The 17,087-nt window shown below is 49.2% G+C and overlaps 1 pseudogene; it reads left to right on the top strand.

Annotated features, from left to right (window-relative positions):
* The first annotated feature begins 239 nt into the window (after positions 1–239).
* LOC119321455 lies at positions 240–5,718 on the top strand (annotated as a pseudogene).
* Positions 5,719–17,087: the final 11,369 nt, after the last annotated feature.

Genomic DNA, 17,087 nt, shown 5'->3' with positions numbered 1-17,087 from the left:
CTAGCTTTTAGACACACATTTACTTATTGGAATCCTGGTATTGATGGGGGAAGTTAATAATCACTGTGTCCTGGGTAGAAAGCTTCCAAATACGAAGAAAATAGCCAGAGCTATTAAACATTTTTCTGGAGATTTAATTCACCTATTATATTTCTGTTCCTCCGATACTGCTACATTCTTTTAATGATTGGTAACTACAAGTGTTCCCTTTTTGATTAACATAAGTGATTGCAAAGGAGATGGATGTGCAGGGCCATGGCATCCCGATGACAGTGGCCAACATCACCTACATGGGCATGAACGACCTCCATGCTACTGGCGGCCTTGGCACGCTACTGTTCTACCTTTATCTCCTGGAGGTCAAGATGGATGTTGACATGCCCAACACTGTTCAGGGTAATTCATTCATTCATGCCCCAGACTTGGTACGCTACTGTTTTACCTTTATCTCCTGGAGGTCGAGGTGGATCGGCAGGAGCTACAGGTAAGGCTATTTCTTTTTTCTTCCGTTCCGAAGATGGTTGCCATTTATCCATTTCAAGTTAGTAGCTATTCCATTGTATCACAATAGAGAGTAATTTGGTTGCGTGAAAAACATGTAGGTTTCTCATCGGAGCGGAACTCCTTTGCACGGAGTCTCATAAAGCGGACTCATCCCTGAAAGCACTGTGGCAGCACTCAGGTTCAATCATGTGTTGCCCCCTGAAGGTCGGTTGCGTGCTTGATCATTTTTTCATGTCACATATATTCATGCTAGCATTGTGTGGGCCTAACAAAAAAATGTTTGGTTTGCTACAATTTTAGGCTGCTCCTGTGTCCAGCCTTGCCAATCAGGCCGGCCTCGACATGCCGAAGGCGCCGCTGATTGCTCTCCAGGTTCCCCAAGATCATGCAACAGTTACTTAGCTAGCTACCATTGTGAATGAATGGCAGACTCGCCCCCGGCTGTTTGTAACAAAAACTGGAAGTTTGAAACTCTTGTTGTGTTCATGGTTTGGCGTACCTACCCTGGCGATGTGTGCTTGTTCTTGCAAATAAGGTCTAAGGCCCATTTACATATATTTGATGCTCTTAGATGGACATGAAAACACTTGCTTGTAGATTTGACGCCACTATATTTTAGGTCCATGTTCTAACTGTCAATAATATGGTACTACACTTGGTTTTATCTCCTGTTTTTTAGAGTTTGATGAAAAACTGCCACACCAAAGTTACTTGGTTGCTTCTAGGTGCTATTGTATAGTGGATGATAACTGATTTATAGTCCTGAGATGTTTATTTGTGTTCTCTTCCCAAACATAGCTACTGTTTTAATTTTGATTTGGTCGCTATTATGATTGCTTAAGCTTCATCATGTCCCCTTTTCTTTTCAGATAAAGGACATTTAGCTTATTCTTTGTGGTCGTCTAATCTTCCACAACCTCAGCTTGCGCAACCGTGGCAGTGGTCGTCATCTCTTCTTGGTTTAGGTGAGCCCTTGATCTCCCTCCCTCTTTCTCTCACTAAGATGGTCTGCCAAATTTTGAATGTTGATTTAGTGTTCAGATATCCGGTGGTGTTCTTCTGGCCACCACAATCATGTGGATTTTTGCCCCTATGAGATGGCCGAATTGATTATTTCAAAATGGTAAGGACTTTTGGCAGTAAAGGGCTTAGTTGGATTGAAAATGTGAAATCTAAGCCCTCTGACTAATCAAATGTTGTCTCTCGACTATGGAGCAAAATTATATGATTTGATCTTTGTTTGTTATCTTGTCACCTTGCTGGACGAAATGGGAACTTCCCCATCTGCTAAATCGAACACATATTGCATTAGCTTCATTGAGTAAGTGCCTTATCGAGCGAAGCAGAGCAGGAGCTTGCTCTTGTCTTGGTGCTATTTTTGGTACTACTATCGCGTCATGTTTATTTGGTTACGGTCACCATTGATGAACAGTTCATCTACAGTTTGAAATAAGTTCGGGTCAGAATACTGTTTTTTTTTTCTTGCATTTTTGGTTCAATAAGTACTAGTTTGATTAGCTGGAGTTCGTATTTGTACTATATTGAACACATATTAATAAATTAGCTCAATGGAATCAGCGCGTAACCAAGCTAAGGATAGTAGGGGCTTGCAGTTGTCTTGCTGCTATTTTTGGTACTGCGATGGTGTCATGTTCAGTTAGTTACTATCACCATCGATCAACTAGATTCCATCTGCATTTTGAAACTAGTTTGGATCAAGAACACTGATACATGTAGTATTTTTGGTTGAAAAAGCACCAGCATGATAGGGCAGTGGAGTTCTAATTCTTGAGTGACACACTGTGACAGTGTGACCGCATTATGGATTTTTAACCTGTTTATTCAATGCCTCTTCACTGTTTGATATCTAACCGTGTACTTGTTTTGATGTCCTTCATAACAGAATTTACCCAGAAACGTCCTTTCAGCATGGCAAAATAAATTTCTTTCTACGCTTTCAACTATACATGTAGTGAGAATGATGAACATCTTTGTTCTTGTTGTTGTTGCCTGCAGCACGTGCCACTTGGTCTGGTCCAGGGCAGGGTGATGCATGTGGCGTAGCTGCCCCGCAAGATGGGCCTCGTCAACGAGAGGTGCAGGAAGGAACGGTCATATGGTCATTGTTGTGACTGCGGATGCTCGCCAAGATCACATCGCCCAAAGCATGAATTTTTGGACCTCACCATCTATTCCTCGGTCCAGGCAAGTATGTGGTCTCCTCCTTCCCCTCCCCCCCCCTCTCTCTCTCCTACACGCAAACAGACATACACATACGTGCACCCCTAGATTGTCAGTCATCTGAGTCGTGGTCGATTGTGGTTCGGGTCGTCGAGCCAATGATTAGTGTTTGGATCTGTGGTGGCATTCTTGTGTGACTGGCTGATCATCTTTCTTGTTGATGAGACTGGTCCCTTGTATTTTTGTGCCGGGCCCTGTTTTTCACTGCATGCTGCAGGGTTTGGTAATGTCATGCTTAGTTTTGATAGATAGGATCCATCCTTACTTATTTTGTGATTTTGACTTGTTGGTGGCTATAATCAAATAGAAGAAAGTGCTTACTTGGTGTAGTGTGGCTGGTGCATAGATAGATAGAACAAGTGCCATCCTTGTGTACTTTGGAGGGAGCCATCATGTGTTGGCAATATTTATGATAAGTCGTGGATGCTTTTGCCCATGATTGCTTCATGCTATTATATTATCATTTTTGATTGCCTGGGACGTTCGGTTGTTTCTCAAATGCTGCATCTCTGCTTCATGTTTAATTGATCTCTTCTCTATGTTTGCTCCATAGCCATACACCACTTTTTGAAGTATATAGTCTTATGTGCTATGCTATATATGCAGGTTCTATTTAAAGAGCAGCAGAAGAAAGCTTTTGAGCTTAGGCACATGAATCAAGTGTGAAAGAATCCAGTCGTCCAACACCTCCCTTGGCATGGTGACACCCGCTTTGCATAGCGACCTCCTGTTTAAAGTAGAGAAGTAGTTTGCTTGCGTGAAAAACTTCCAGGTTTCACGCTGAATCAATTGCCAAAGAATCTAGTCGTCAAGCACCTCCCTTGTCATGGCGGTGACACCCGCTTCGACTAGAGACCTCCCGTTGAAGGTATTTTTACCTTATATGTTCTTGTGTGGTGTTTCTTAAGGTGCAAAGTCCATCATACCGCTGCCTCTTTTGAACTGTGGTATTATTCATTTGATTGGGCGATTCATGCTAGCAAGACTCCTTGCATGATAAATCTGATCAAGTGGTTCAAAACTTTGAGAGCAGGCTAGCTAAATGTCAATATTGAATTGAACCAAGCATGCTTTGGTTTTTGTGATCACATAAGTGGATTTAGTTCAACTTGTAGTTATGGTATCTTGAGGAGAACATTCCTTGTTTGTTTCTTTGCTAGAAAATTTCTTGTTAGTTTTCTTGAGATAATTTTGTATCTGGGGCTGATCTCGAGTCGGTATTCTATGGCTGGATAGATGCTTAGTTCTCAAGATCTTACTTGTAGGTGATGAGTAAAGCATGTTATCTTTCTAGAATAGCTGCATTTTTTCAGCTATATTAGGAGTATGTTCTCATGAATTATGTCCCTGGTCTCTCCTTCCCCCCTGCGTTCGAGCTGTGGACACAATGTGCTTTGCTCCGGTCATCGAACCGATGTTCTAGTGCTTGTGCTCTGGTGGTGGTTCTGGCCATCGAGTCGATGAGCTAGGTTGAAAAAGTAGACATGTTCAGGCTTAGTGATTTGAATGATCATGAATTTTTGAGTTGCAAGGCCTATTTTCTGTGCTTTTGCCCTTCAGTTTCCTCTCAGTGTATGCACCTGTCTTGGCTGATGATTTTGATTCCACATGCTTGTAACTACTCCCTCCGTCCCATATATTGGATGTAATAAGATCTCATATTATGGGACGGAGGGAGTAGTTATTATCATGTCTTGTCCATCAAACTACCCTTTAAATTGCCAGTTATTGAGGGTTATTAGACTTGAGGGACACAGTCTGTCATGATGAAGTTGTTCTATCAAGAGATATGCATCTTCTGCTGGTATCCTTTGAGCCAGCATCAGCTAGTTTGCATCATTTTAATTTTATTTGTTACATCGGCCTTATAAATATGTATCGTCTATGTCAGTTATGCAGCGGTGTTGAATAAAATGCTGCCGGTGCATGTGCGCAGCTTGATGAATCGTTCGCTGATGATGCTCCACTGCTACTGTCGGGCTTCCACGTGATACCACTTGATGCCAAGACGGTTAGTATAGTTTGCACTGGCAGCATTTATCTTGCCCACTGTTTAACACTAAACAATAGGTCATGCACTTAAAACTGCAGGATGCACCATCAGCAACACGTACACCAGACCTTGCATCTACTCTTGAGGTTAAGGTTAGACCTAGTGTGCTCCTAGTGATGCATCCGGCAATAGAAGATGAGTACTTACCAGTGCTTTCCAGTTCTCGTATGAGAAATACCTTCGAGAGAGTGTTGCGGCAGTGGCGAGGGAGTATGTGAGGATTGTGGTGGCACGGTGCAGAGAGTGGCCATGGCAGTAGCCCCTTCTGGTCCTGGTGGACAGAGTGAAATGAAGAACCCTCCAGGATCTCCTGATGCTCCCATGCTTGCAAGGTGAAACGGTGCAGAGAGCTACAGTTTTTTTCCATTCGGAAGATGGTTGTCATTTCGTCTTAGTAGCACTGCCTGTGCTATTCCATGGTATCGCAATAGAGAAGTAATTTGGTTGTGTGGACAACTTCCAGGTTTCACACTGGAGCGGAACTCCTTTGCACGGACTCTCAGAGTGCGGACGCTTCCCTGAAAGCGCTGTGGCAGGACTCAGATTCAATCATTTGCTGTTCCCTGAAGGTCGGTTGTGTTCTTGATCATTTTGCCACGTCACATATATTCACTCTGGCATTGTGTGGGCCTAACAAAAAAAAATATTTGGCTTGCAACAATTTTAGGCTGCTCCTGTGTTCAGCTTCGCTAATCAGGCCGGCCTCGACATGTCGGAGGCGATGCTGATTGCTCTCCAGGTTGCCCAAGATCATGCATCAGGTACGTGGCCAGCCACCGCTCTGAATGAATTGTAGACTTGCCTCTGGGCTCCGGCTGTTTGTAACAAGATTGAAAGTTTGAAACTCTTGTTGTGTTCAGGGTTTCGCGTACCTCCTCGGCGGCGTGTGCGTGTCGAGCAGGGGTAGGAAGGTCATTTAGCTGCTGGAAGTTTGATCTCCTGTAGGGCGGACAGAGCGAGAAGACTGACCGATGGAGGTTCTGGCCCTGCTTGGTCTTTGAAAGCGCTGATTGTTATAGCCGATGATGCATCATAAAAGTGCCTGTTGGCTGGTTCAAGTGTCGGAGGCCCGTGGTATTGAACCGGTGAACTAGTGTTGATATCCATGCCAATTGCGACGAAGACTCAGGTGGCCGGAAAGAAGCGCTGTGTTCTCCATCTCAGTGTATATTTGGCGTCGCGCTGGGTTCCTCTTGCTACCAAGTTTAGTCTTAGGTTTTGTGAGAAATGCAGTTTAATGATGACCGATATCATAGTGGCTTGTAGTTTTTAGCTCATAAATTTTTTCTGATGTGCCTTGTAGTTTTAGTCCATCACATGCTATTCTGATGAATACAATGCCTTGTATTGGCTGTGAATGAATGAATGTGTTCTGAACGGCTTCATCCTTGATTTGCTTGAGCCTAAGAATGTTGATTTGGCCGCCACGTGGGTGCTGTGTACCAAATAAACCGTCTCCTTTTGTGTGTCTGAACTGTTGGAGGCCGGTGATATTGAATCCATGAAATACTGTTGAAATCAACGCGAATTTGCTCCTTGTGTTTAGTTGTTGTCCCCAACGACCATAGGCTTTGCAATGAAATGAGAAATACTTCATCAAGGGTGATGTATGCTGGAGACATCTTTCTTGTTTGTCTTAATATAGATTGGATTGGATTGGCCATGTTTTTCTGTTTGTTTAACTTACAGGTTCATATGATTTTCCCTTTGTTTCATTTGCTCGTTCATATATGAAAATAAAAAAGAACACACATTGACAGCGAAAACAACTTGCGTATATGCAAGATCCTTTTGTTTGAGAGACAAGCGGGGTAACTTGCGTCAGCGCTGCTATTCGGGCATCTGTCTTTAAGTGATTTTTTATCTAATCATACAAGGGCGCAACTGAGTTGTTTTTGCCGCGGGGATAAAACAATGGGGATGAAATGCATACTGCGATCCTATAAATAAACACATTCCCGGGGATGCATACGGTGGTCACCAAACTGTTCAAGTTTTGCATGCAAGTAGTACTCCAAAGCAAAGCAAAACTCAACACGCTTGCCGCCATGCATACGGCGACCCTATAAATGAACACTACTTTCTAAGGATGCTCATCAGTCAGCCAAAACCCATGTCATTTAATTCCTTTTCTTGTGAAATGAGCGTGTGCATAGGGATGCTCATCAGCTAGCTAGGGAGGGCCTGGCTTGCGCCACCTCACCGATCCGTGGCACGACTTTCCTTTTGGCCATGGGCCGCGCTTCTGATGCACCCTTCCTTGTTCTCTCCGTCCATGCCACATCTCTATATATACAAAAAATAGCCATTCATCCGCGTGCGGGATGCGCGTGCCACTTAGGACTTTGGACGACGTCGACACGGCAGGAGCAGGAGCAGGAGACGAGCCGATCCTTATGAGAGGATGTTCTTGCTCATATCGGATTGAGATGGTATTGCTTTTGGTGGTGGATGGGCCTCATGGCCGGCATGCTCCCTGGCGTCGAGTTCGCGAGGAGGAGAAGGCTCCGGCCGGCGGCGGAGGCGGCGTGCGCCAGCGCACGGCGGCCGGTGTCGCTCGGCGTGCTCTGGCACGACCACGCCCACCTCGGCTCGGCAGGTTTTGCGATGGTAATAACAACTAGTAGAAGCCATGGATTGTCCATCATCCTCCAGTTTGATTGATGCTTGCATGTGGATTACTAATCTAGTAGATTGTTTCATGTGGGTCGATGAAACTGATGATTTGCAGCAGAGGAGCGGCGTGTGCGAGGAGGCGTGGGCGACGCAGCTGGACAGCATCGCTCGGGAGGCCAAGGAGAGGCTGGATCACAAGCTCAGGAGCCGGAGAGAATCTGTCGTCAAGAGGTACTTCTACAACTATACTTATACTTCCTTCTTACCCTTTCTGAATTCACTTCCTGTTTTGCCAAGATTCAGACCGAATTCAGGCTTCAGAGTCCCCTATTTGGTTAATCATGAATTAAGATTATAGTACAATATATGGCTGATATATGCATGTGATAGAAACATGTCCCAAAATTGCTTATCTTTGCTATGTGATAGAAACCCTAGCCTCCACCCCGCGCCCGCCTCGTACACCCTCCCCTCCCCTCGCCGCCGCCAGAAGGCGTCACCGGTGATGTCGTGCGTGCGAGGAGCGCGGCGGCCGCGGCGGACCTGCGTGGTGGCGCAGAGGCTGCGGTGGCGCGGTGTGGCTCGGCGGAGAGAAGGCCAAGATCCTGGACATGTCGGATCGGCCGCGTTGATCGTGTCGGAGCACCGCCTGGCAGGTGGCGCGGTGTGGCAGATTGCGGCTGACCTTGCAGCACCGCCTGGCCATGGATCTCGTCGGGGCAGCGACGCTCATGGTGCTGCAAAGCGGCGTCTGGCGTGACGCGTTCGTGGTGCTACACCGGCGTCCGACGCGACTTGCTCCGCTCGCAATGCTGCAGTGAAGTGTGTTGCGGCTGCGATGGAGCGCTACCGGAGGCTGCAATGGAGCGCCACGCAGGGTCGTTCAGCTTCGTCGGGGCTGCATTGAAGCGCTGTCAGAGTTGCATAGAAGTGCACCGGAGCTGCAATGAGGCGCGCACGGGTCGTTGAAAGCTCGTCGGGGGTTGTAATGGAGCACCGCTGTGATCGCAATGGAGCGCCGCCATGCGTCGTTGCTTCGCCGCGTGGTGCTACCATGGAAGCTGCCGCGCTAAAGCTCTTTTCCCGCGGTCGGCGTTGCCATTTTTTGAGCAGCACCCAGATGGCTTCCGGTGCTACGGTGCAGAATCCTCCTTGGATCTGGTGCCTGGATCCTCTGTGGATAATTCTGCAGTTTGTTCTCAGGCTCCTCGTCGACACACTCGATCACAGTCAGGTATCGTCAAAAATAAAGAGTACAATGATGGTACGGTACGTCATGATCCTGTCAAACGTGCTTTTCTTACTAGTGTTGGAGAACCAGTTAATTTGCATGATGCTCTAGGTCATAAAGAATGGAAAGCAACTATGGATAATGAATATGATGCGCTCATGAAAAATAGAACTTGGCACTTAGTACCCTCAAGGAAGGGCATCAATGTCATAGATTGCAAATGGGTCTATAAGATAAAAAGAAAATATGATGGAAGCATAGACAGATACAAGGCTAGGTTAGTTGCCAAAGGGTTTAAACAGAGATTAGGTATTGATTATGAAGATACATTTAGTCCTGTTGTTAAGGCAGCTACCATTCGACTTGTATTGTCTATTGCTATTTCCAGAGGTTGGAGTTTATGACAGCTAGATGTTCAGAACGCGTTTCTTCATGGTGTTCTTGAGGAAGAAGTGTTCATGCGGTAGCCACCTGGATATGAGAGTCAAAGCATGCCAAATCATGTCTGTAAGTTGGATAAAGCTCTGTATGGTTTGAAACAGGCCCCAAGAGCTTGGTACTCAAGGTTGAGCATGCAGTTACAACAACTTGGGTTTACACCATCAAAAGCAGATACTTCATTGTTCTTTTATCATAAGGGTAATATCACTATATTTGTACTTGTTTATGTTGATGATATAATTGTTGCAAGTTCAAGTTCAGATGCTACCACTTGTTTGCTTAAAGATCTTAAATTGGAGTTTTCTCTTAAGGATTTGGGAGATCTTCACTATTTCCTTGGCATAGAGGTCAAGCAGGTTAAGGATGGTATTCTTCTTACTCAGGAAAAATATACTACTGACATACTCAGAAGAGTAGGACTGCAACATTGTAAGCCTGTAAGCACACCAATTTCAACTTATGAGAAACTTACTCTTGAAAGTGGAGAAGCTCTTGGACCAGAGGATGCAACTAATTACACGTGTTGTGGGTGCTTTGCAATATTTGACTCTTACACGTCCTGATATTTCTTACTCTGTGAATAAGGTATGTCAGTATTTACATGCACCTAGAACAACTCACTGGACTGCAGTCAAAAGGATTTTAAGGTATCTTAAGTTTTCTGAAGGACTTGGACTTCAAATTACCAAATCTCCATCTCTGCTTGTTACTGCTTACTCTGATGCAGACTGGGCTGGGTGTGCTGATAATAGAAGATCCACAGGTGGTTTTGCTGTGTTTCTGGGAACTAATCTTATATCCTGGAGTGCAAGAAAACAGGCTACTGTCTCACTATCAAGTACAGAGGTTGAATATAAAGCTTTGGCAAATGCTACAGTTGAAGTAATGTGGACGGGGACGTGCTGGCGCACCTCCCCTGCGCGCATCGCTTCCACTAGGCATGCGTCGTGCCTTGGGTCCAGGCCGCCTCCCGCTGCCCCTTCTGCCGCGCCACCGTCCGCCTTGCCGACCACCAGCTTGTCTAGTGTGCGTTCGTGTCTGCCCGGCCGGCGCAGCCGCGTCCGCAGGGCCGGCGGACCAGCTGATCATGGCGCGTCGGTGGAGCCGCGTGGCACAGTAGCAGACACCTGCGCATGCATGGGATGCCTTGTGTCGTGGCCGCGCCCCGCCGGCAAGTTGCAGCGCGTGGGGCAGCAGCGCACTGCTGTTGCTGCTGCGGGTCGCCGGTGTCGCATGCGAACCAAGCGTGTGGTGGTGTGCGGGGAGACGTGTCCGTCCATGTCATCGACGCCGGGAGTTGCTCGCTCGGTGGACCGCATCTGGCCGTTGAGTTTTTTTTGTTTTCTTTGCTGCCTTTTTTTAGGATCTTGTTGCTGCTTTCTTTGTGAGCGTTGGGCAATTTACCACCAAGTTGCGGTTTGCTGTGTGCTGATATCTACTCCATCATTTTCAAAATATAAGACGCGCTTGACTTTACATGATTTTGACGCATGACTTTGATACTAATATATACGCATCAACTATATAGATTGAACAAGTATAAATGGCATCATCGTATTTGCCCAATGCAGCTGTAGATGCTCTTACTGCTTGATCCATCAATCAATTAATGGAGTGATGAACCCGAAATTACAGTAGGCTTATGAATCTGAGCAATAATGTATATGAACCGTGCGTGTGTCATTCATGCATCCGCTTTCTAGCTTCTTTTTCTACATAATGAATCTATTCACTAATCTGTCATTTATATGTAGTCACTTGGTACATCTTCAGGTAGTGTCCTAGCCAAGACTTATTTTGATACGGTGTGTGGCCGTAGATTAGGCACAACCCACACGCATTGCAACGGTGACTTCAAACCATAGAAGGATGGGTGGTATGCCTTGGTCTCCATATCGTAGAACGCGGCTTGTTTGCCATCCTCGGAATAACTTGGGAAGTAGATCCTATTGCCATGCCCAGCTTCTGGTGACACCACAGAGTATGACACTCTGAAATCAACAAACAAGGCCGCGCCGCCGATGTCTTGCACCTCCGTCCAGGCCATCTCCTCCTCGTTGAGCTTGAACACCCGCGGTGGCTGGTTTGCTTTACGCATGAACACGGAGACCAGCTCCCCTCGCAGCTCAACCAGGTAGCAAAACTCTCTCCCCTCGTGGTGGTCACCTTCGAGGTCCATCTCCACATGAATCGGGTTAGGCTTCTCCAAGATCGTCCATGTGTCGCTTGCCGGGTCAAATGTGCCAAGGTTTCCCTTTCTCCCGAGGCAATAGAACTTGTCGTGGAACAAGACAGGGTTGTTGTATGCCACTGGGAATGGATCCCCTTCATAGTACTCGAGATGTCGTTCAAACCACTTGGCCTCGCCATGCCGCCATGTTAGTGCGCCGACCGCTTTGCCATCCTGTCTGCTGTTCACGGCAAAGAAAATGCAGTCCGGAGATTCTGGGTCCATCGAGGACCACGACAAGCCCATGAAGTTGTATTCCCAATCGAGTATGGCCATTTCCACGATGTCCCCGGTGAAGGGATTTATGATGTACATGTCGTCAATGTCTGAGCTGTCCGACATGGCTACCCATCCGTCTTTCGAGAATCGGAAAATATGCTCGTCGTGTTCGTTCTCGACCGTGTCAAATGTTTCAACATGCATGCTGTACTCCTGGCCACGCAGAGGGTCGAACAGCTTGCACGCCCCATCTCGGCCGGAGCAGTGCAGGAGCCAAGGCCACACAATGGCTTGCTCAACCGGGTTAGTCACAAGGCTCCATGACTTACACACTGCCGGGAATCGGAGACGATCCACCAAAGAAAGCCTTGAAACGACCAGCTCCAGCAGTTCTAGTGGCAGATCATGCCACGGGCGTGTATTCAAAGAGTTTGCCTCCTGCTCCTTCAACTTGAAGATGGGTTCACAACTCTCTTCTAGCACGAGGCGATTGGTCAACAACAGTCCCGTTTCTTCCACCACCGTGGGCAAGGGCAACGGCGGAACAGTCCAGAATGCTCTGCACCCAGGCTCGGTAGGTTGCGGAAGGATATGATGGAAGCTGGTGCTGTTGTCGTCCAAGCAAAACTTGTATAACCTCTCACAGTCGCAGCCCGACAACACAAAGTACACACAGTTGCCCTGTGGAATCAACCCCCCTGCCCCTGGACGGACGGGCACAGAGAAGCCGTAGCGCCCAGAGATGAGGAAGGCGCGGTCGCCGCCGATGCTGTCTACCCTCGTCCAGGTGAGGGACTCGAGATCTAGGCGGTACACGGCGACGCTGGTGAGTGTGCCGTCGTTGACAAAGTCCCCAAAATACTGTGTGACTACGTTGAAGAGATTCCCACACGACTCCACGATGTAGTACATGGGCGGCCTGTCGTGCACCTCTTTAGCGCCAACGAGAGTGCCGACGAGTCGCGCTCGGACCGTGCCGTGGCCGCCGTCGTCGGCTATCACGGTGAGCGTGTCGGAGGCAAGGTTGTCGGTGGCGAGCGTGTAATGCTCGGTATAACCGAAAGAGTAGATCTTCCCTCTATAGCCGATCATAAGGTATGGGAGAGTGATCTTCGGGGACTCAAGCCTGGCCCACTGCGAGTCACCGGGCCGACAGTGAAGCAGGAACCTCTCTACACCGTCTTCTACCTCGTGTACAACGGCGATCACCACGGCGCAGTCTGGGTGCGCCGGTGATGTACCGAGCGTCGCGCACCTTGCTATCTCATCCGACGGTTCGTGCAGCGGCGGCAGCGGGATCTTGTTGGCTGCAGGGTCGTCGTCTTCGGTGAGGCGGAGGAGGAAGCATTCGGCGGTGGAGTCGTCGAGCATGAGCAGCCAGTCGCCGTTGTGGATGCAGCCTAGGCACGTCTTGCCTTGCATCTCGGGAACGATCACGGCGTGCGAGCTTCCGTCGGATGAGTCGATGAACGTCTGCCGCTCCCCTCGCGTTGCCTGCACCAGCCATGGCCTGGTGCCGAAGCCGGCCGGGACCGAGGGTTCAGCAGCCATGACCATGATGCTTTTTCTTTGTTGCACGGCCGCTTCTCTTCTAACCATGGATAGATAATATGTTGGAGATCAATTATATACTAGAAGTACGATTAGTACATCCATTAATATACGATACGAGAGGCAGGAGAGAGTTCTTGTTGGTAAGCTGCGGTGGCTTGATACGGTTTCTTTGTGTTAGGAGGAAGGAGATGCGTCTACGTACGAGTGGATCCGATGCAATCGTTGTGTGCTTCCTCCTCCGATAGACTTTAAGCACGCACGCGCGCTGTGTCCAAGAAACTACACCGTCTCCTCTTTTCGATCGATCCAGTGAGTGACCAGTATACCGCGCGCGCCTGCCGGCGATGAAAAGCCTAGCACGCCGGCCGGAGCGTCGGGGCCTTCGTACCGCTCGTCGGCGTCGGTCGGACGGCACCTCACCTGTCGCAGGCACGGACCTATCCTCTGCTGCCGGTCGCGTACGTACGTCGGCATCAGTAGATGCATGATTTGGGTCGATGCCGACGCCCAGCAGGCCGCAGCTGGCCTGTAGTACGTGCCATCGAGCATGCATGCATGCGTGCGTGCTCTCAGCTGCGCGCACGGAGAGCGTTCGACGATGTGCTCCGGTCCTTCTCCGGCCATGTCATCGACGCCCGGAGTTGCTCGCTCGGTGGACCGCATCTGGCCGTTGATTTTTTTTTTGTTTTCTTTGCTGCCTTTTTTTTAGGATCTTGTTGCTGCTTTCTTTGTGAGCGTTGGGCAATTTACCACCAAGTTGCGGTTTGCTGTGTGCTGATATCTACTCCATCATTTTCAAAATATAAGACGCGCTTGACTTTACATGATTTTGACGCATGACTTTGATACTAATATATACGCATCAACTATATAGATTGAACAAGTATAAATGGCATCATCGTATTTGCCCAATGCAGCTGTAGATGCTCTTACTGCTTGATCCATCAATCAATTAATGGAGTGATGAACCCGAAATTACAGTAGGCTTATGAATCTGAGCAATAATGTATATGAACCGTGCGTGTGTCATTCATGCATCCGCTTTCTCGCTTCTTTTTCTCTGACATAATGAATCTATTCACTAATCTGTCATTTATATGTAATCACTTGGTACACCTTCAGGTAGTGTCCTAGCCAAGACTTATTTTGATACGGTGTGTGGCCGTAGATTAGGCACAACCCACACGCATTGCAACGGTGACTTCAAACCATAGAAGGATGGGTGGTATGCCTTGGTCTCCATATCGTAGAACACGGCTTGTTTGCCATCCTCGGAATAACTTGGGAAGTAGATCCTATTGCCATGCCCAGCTTCTGGTGACACCACAGAGTATGACACTCTGAAATCAACAAACAAGGCCGCGCCGCCGATGTCTTGCACCTCCGTCCAGGCCATCTCCTCCTCGTTGAGCTTGAACACCCGCGGTGGCTGGTTTGCGTTACGCATGAACACGGAGACCAGCTCCCCTCGCAGCTCAACCAGGTAGCAAAACTCTCTCCCCTCGTGGTGGTCACCTTCGAGGTCCATCTCCACATGAATCGGGTTAGGCTTCTCCAAGATCGTCCATGTGTCGCTTGCCGGGTCAAATGTGCCAAGGTTTCCCTTTCTCCCGAGGCAATAGAACTTGTCGTGGAACAAGACAGGGTTGTTGTATGCCACTGGGAATGGATCCCCTTCATAGTACTTGAGATGTCGTGCACGTACATCCAGTCCCCGACGAAGCCTCCATATCGTACGTTTATCAAAGACCACGCCTTTTTTTCCTTCCTCAACTGCACCTTCTCTCTCTCTCTCTCTCTCTCTCTCTCTCTCTCTCTCTCTCTCCTCGTTCGACTTCGAGTGTGCCACGGTGCCTACTCCGTTTCGTTTCAAAGCCGCCGCCGTGGGGATCGACGGCCCCTATACTAGATAGACCCTCATCCATCTTTTTGCCTGCCTCATCAATTGCAACACCGTGAACCACAATGACCACGACGTCCTTTCATTCAAAATTATTTGCCGCTCCCACCCGCGGCATCATGAAATTTCATCCGAAATTGTATGTCCGCTCCCGCCGGCGCCATCCCGAAAATTTCAAAAGCTCCGGAAGTTTCCAGGGTTCACAAATCACAAAGAAAATGAAGTGATAAAAAAAAGAAAAGAAAGAGAGACAAGCACAGCGCACCCAACCCCTCATTTTGTTGTCTCTTCCTCTCCTCTCGCTCGCACCCAACCCCAACCCTTGCCTCCTCCTCTCCCTCTCCCTCTCCCGGCGATGCGCCGCCGCCGGCCTCCACCCTCTCCCCCTTCCCCTCACCTTCTCTCCCTCGGCGCTCCCGCATCCGGGTCGAGCAGGTGAGGCCTCGCCGCTCCCAGATCCGCGGCGCGCCACCCATGGCTGATGGCTTGGCTCGTCGTCGCGGCTGACGGCCAGGTCCGAGGGCCCTCGGATCTGCACTGGCGCGGCTGACGGCGGCCGGGTCGGAGGTGTTCCAGGGCCAGGTGAACGCCCTGCCGCCCAAGACCCCGCCTTCTTCATGTCGTCGCCGGCGATCTCTCTCTCACTGAAGATGAACTCTCACGCTCTCTGTAACTGAAACGAAGATGACAAGAGATTTTTGTGCCGCGCACACTTCCTGCGGCTTTTCTGTTTTCTCCTTATTCCTTATAACTTGAGCTACATGCAAACTAAGCGAACAGCTGATCCTATACTTCCGGCACTCCCAGCACACACAACGTGCCATCCCACGTTGAACTGGTAATGGCCAGTGCCCCGGGCTGCCTAGCGCACGACCCGGGCTGCACACACGCAACTATGCAACATGCCCACGGCATGCACACGTACAAGAAAAAAACAAACAAACATGCACTTAAACTATCTATGACACGACTGAGTGCTAACAAATCACCCCCTCAGTCGTGGCCTGCTCCTTTCACGTCGACAACGCCAAGCTTCTCTCTGAACTCAACGAACTTTGCACGCCCGAGCGACTTGGTCAGAAGATCAGCAACCTGTTCCTCAGTCCTCACGTGCTGAACATCGATCCTCTTCTCCTCGACGCACTCGCGTATGAAATGATAGCGAGTGTCGATATGCTTGCTCCGGTCCTGGTGAACCGGATTCTTGCACAACGCGATCGCGGACTTGTTGTCGACGAGGAGCTTGGCCTCCATGGGTGCTTCGCCTTGGAGTTCTCCAGCCAGCCGGCCGAGCCACACACCGTGGCAGGTGGCCGTGGCTGCAGCAATATACTCTGCTTCGCACGACGAGAGAGCCACCGTCTTCTGCTTCTGTGATGCCCAAAGCACGCAGCTGGAGCCGAAGAAGAAAACTGTGCCGGTGGTGCTCTTGCGGTCATCCGGATCACCAGCAAAGTCACTGTCGCTGTAGCCCACGACCCGTGGACGCGACGAACCATGCCGCTCATAGCGACAGCCGTACGTCGCCATGCCGCTGACGTACCTCAGTATGTGCCTCACGGCCGCCATGTGCAGAGCTGTTGGAGCTTCCATGTAGCGGCTGACGAGGCCAACAGCGTAGCAGATGTCCGGCCGCGTGTTCACCAAGTACCGCAAGCTCCCAACGATGCTCCAGTACTCGGTGGGATCGACGGCGTCGCTGCCGTCATTCTTCATCAGCTTCAGCCTGTTCTCCATGGGTGTGTGGCAAGGGTTGCAGCCCTCCAGGCCTGCATACTTGACGATCTTCCGCGCGTAGCTGCTCTGGCACAAAGTGATCGCCTCCTCTGACTGATTCACCTCGATGCCGAGGTAATATGAGAGGAGGCCCAGATCACTCATGCTGTACGTCGCCTTCATCTGCTCCTTGAACTCGACGATGTCGGACGTGCGGGAGCCGGTGATGATCAAGTCATCAACGTACACCCCCACGATCAGGAAGCCGTTCTCCTTCGCCCTCCTGTAGACTGCATGCTCCAAGGGACTCCGCTCGAAGCCGAGCTCCACCAGAGAGCTGTCCAACTTCGCGTTCCATGCACGGGGAGCTTGATGAAGCCCA

Source organism: Triticum dicoccoides, chromosome 6B (assembly GCF_002162155.2).
Source record: "Triticum dicoccoides isolate Atlit2015 ecotype Zavitan chromosome 6B, WEW_v2.0, whole genome shotgun sequence".
In the NCBI taxonomy this organism is placed as follows: domain Eukaryota; kingdom Viridiplantae; phylum Streptophyta; class Magnoliopsida; order Poales; family Poaceae; genus Triticum; species Triticum dicoccoides.
This window is presented reverse-complemented; position numbering and strand designations above follow the sequence as displayed.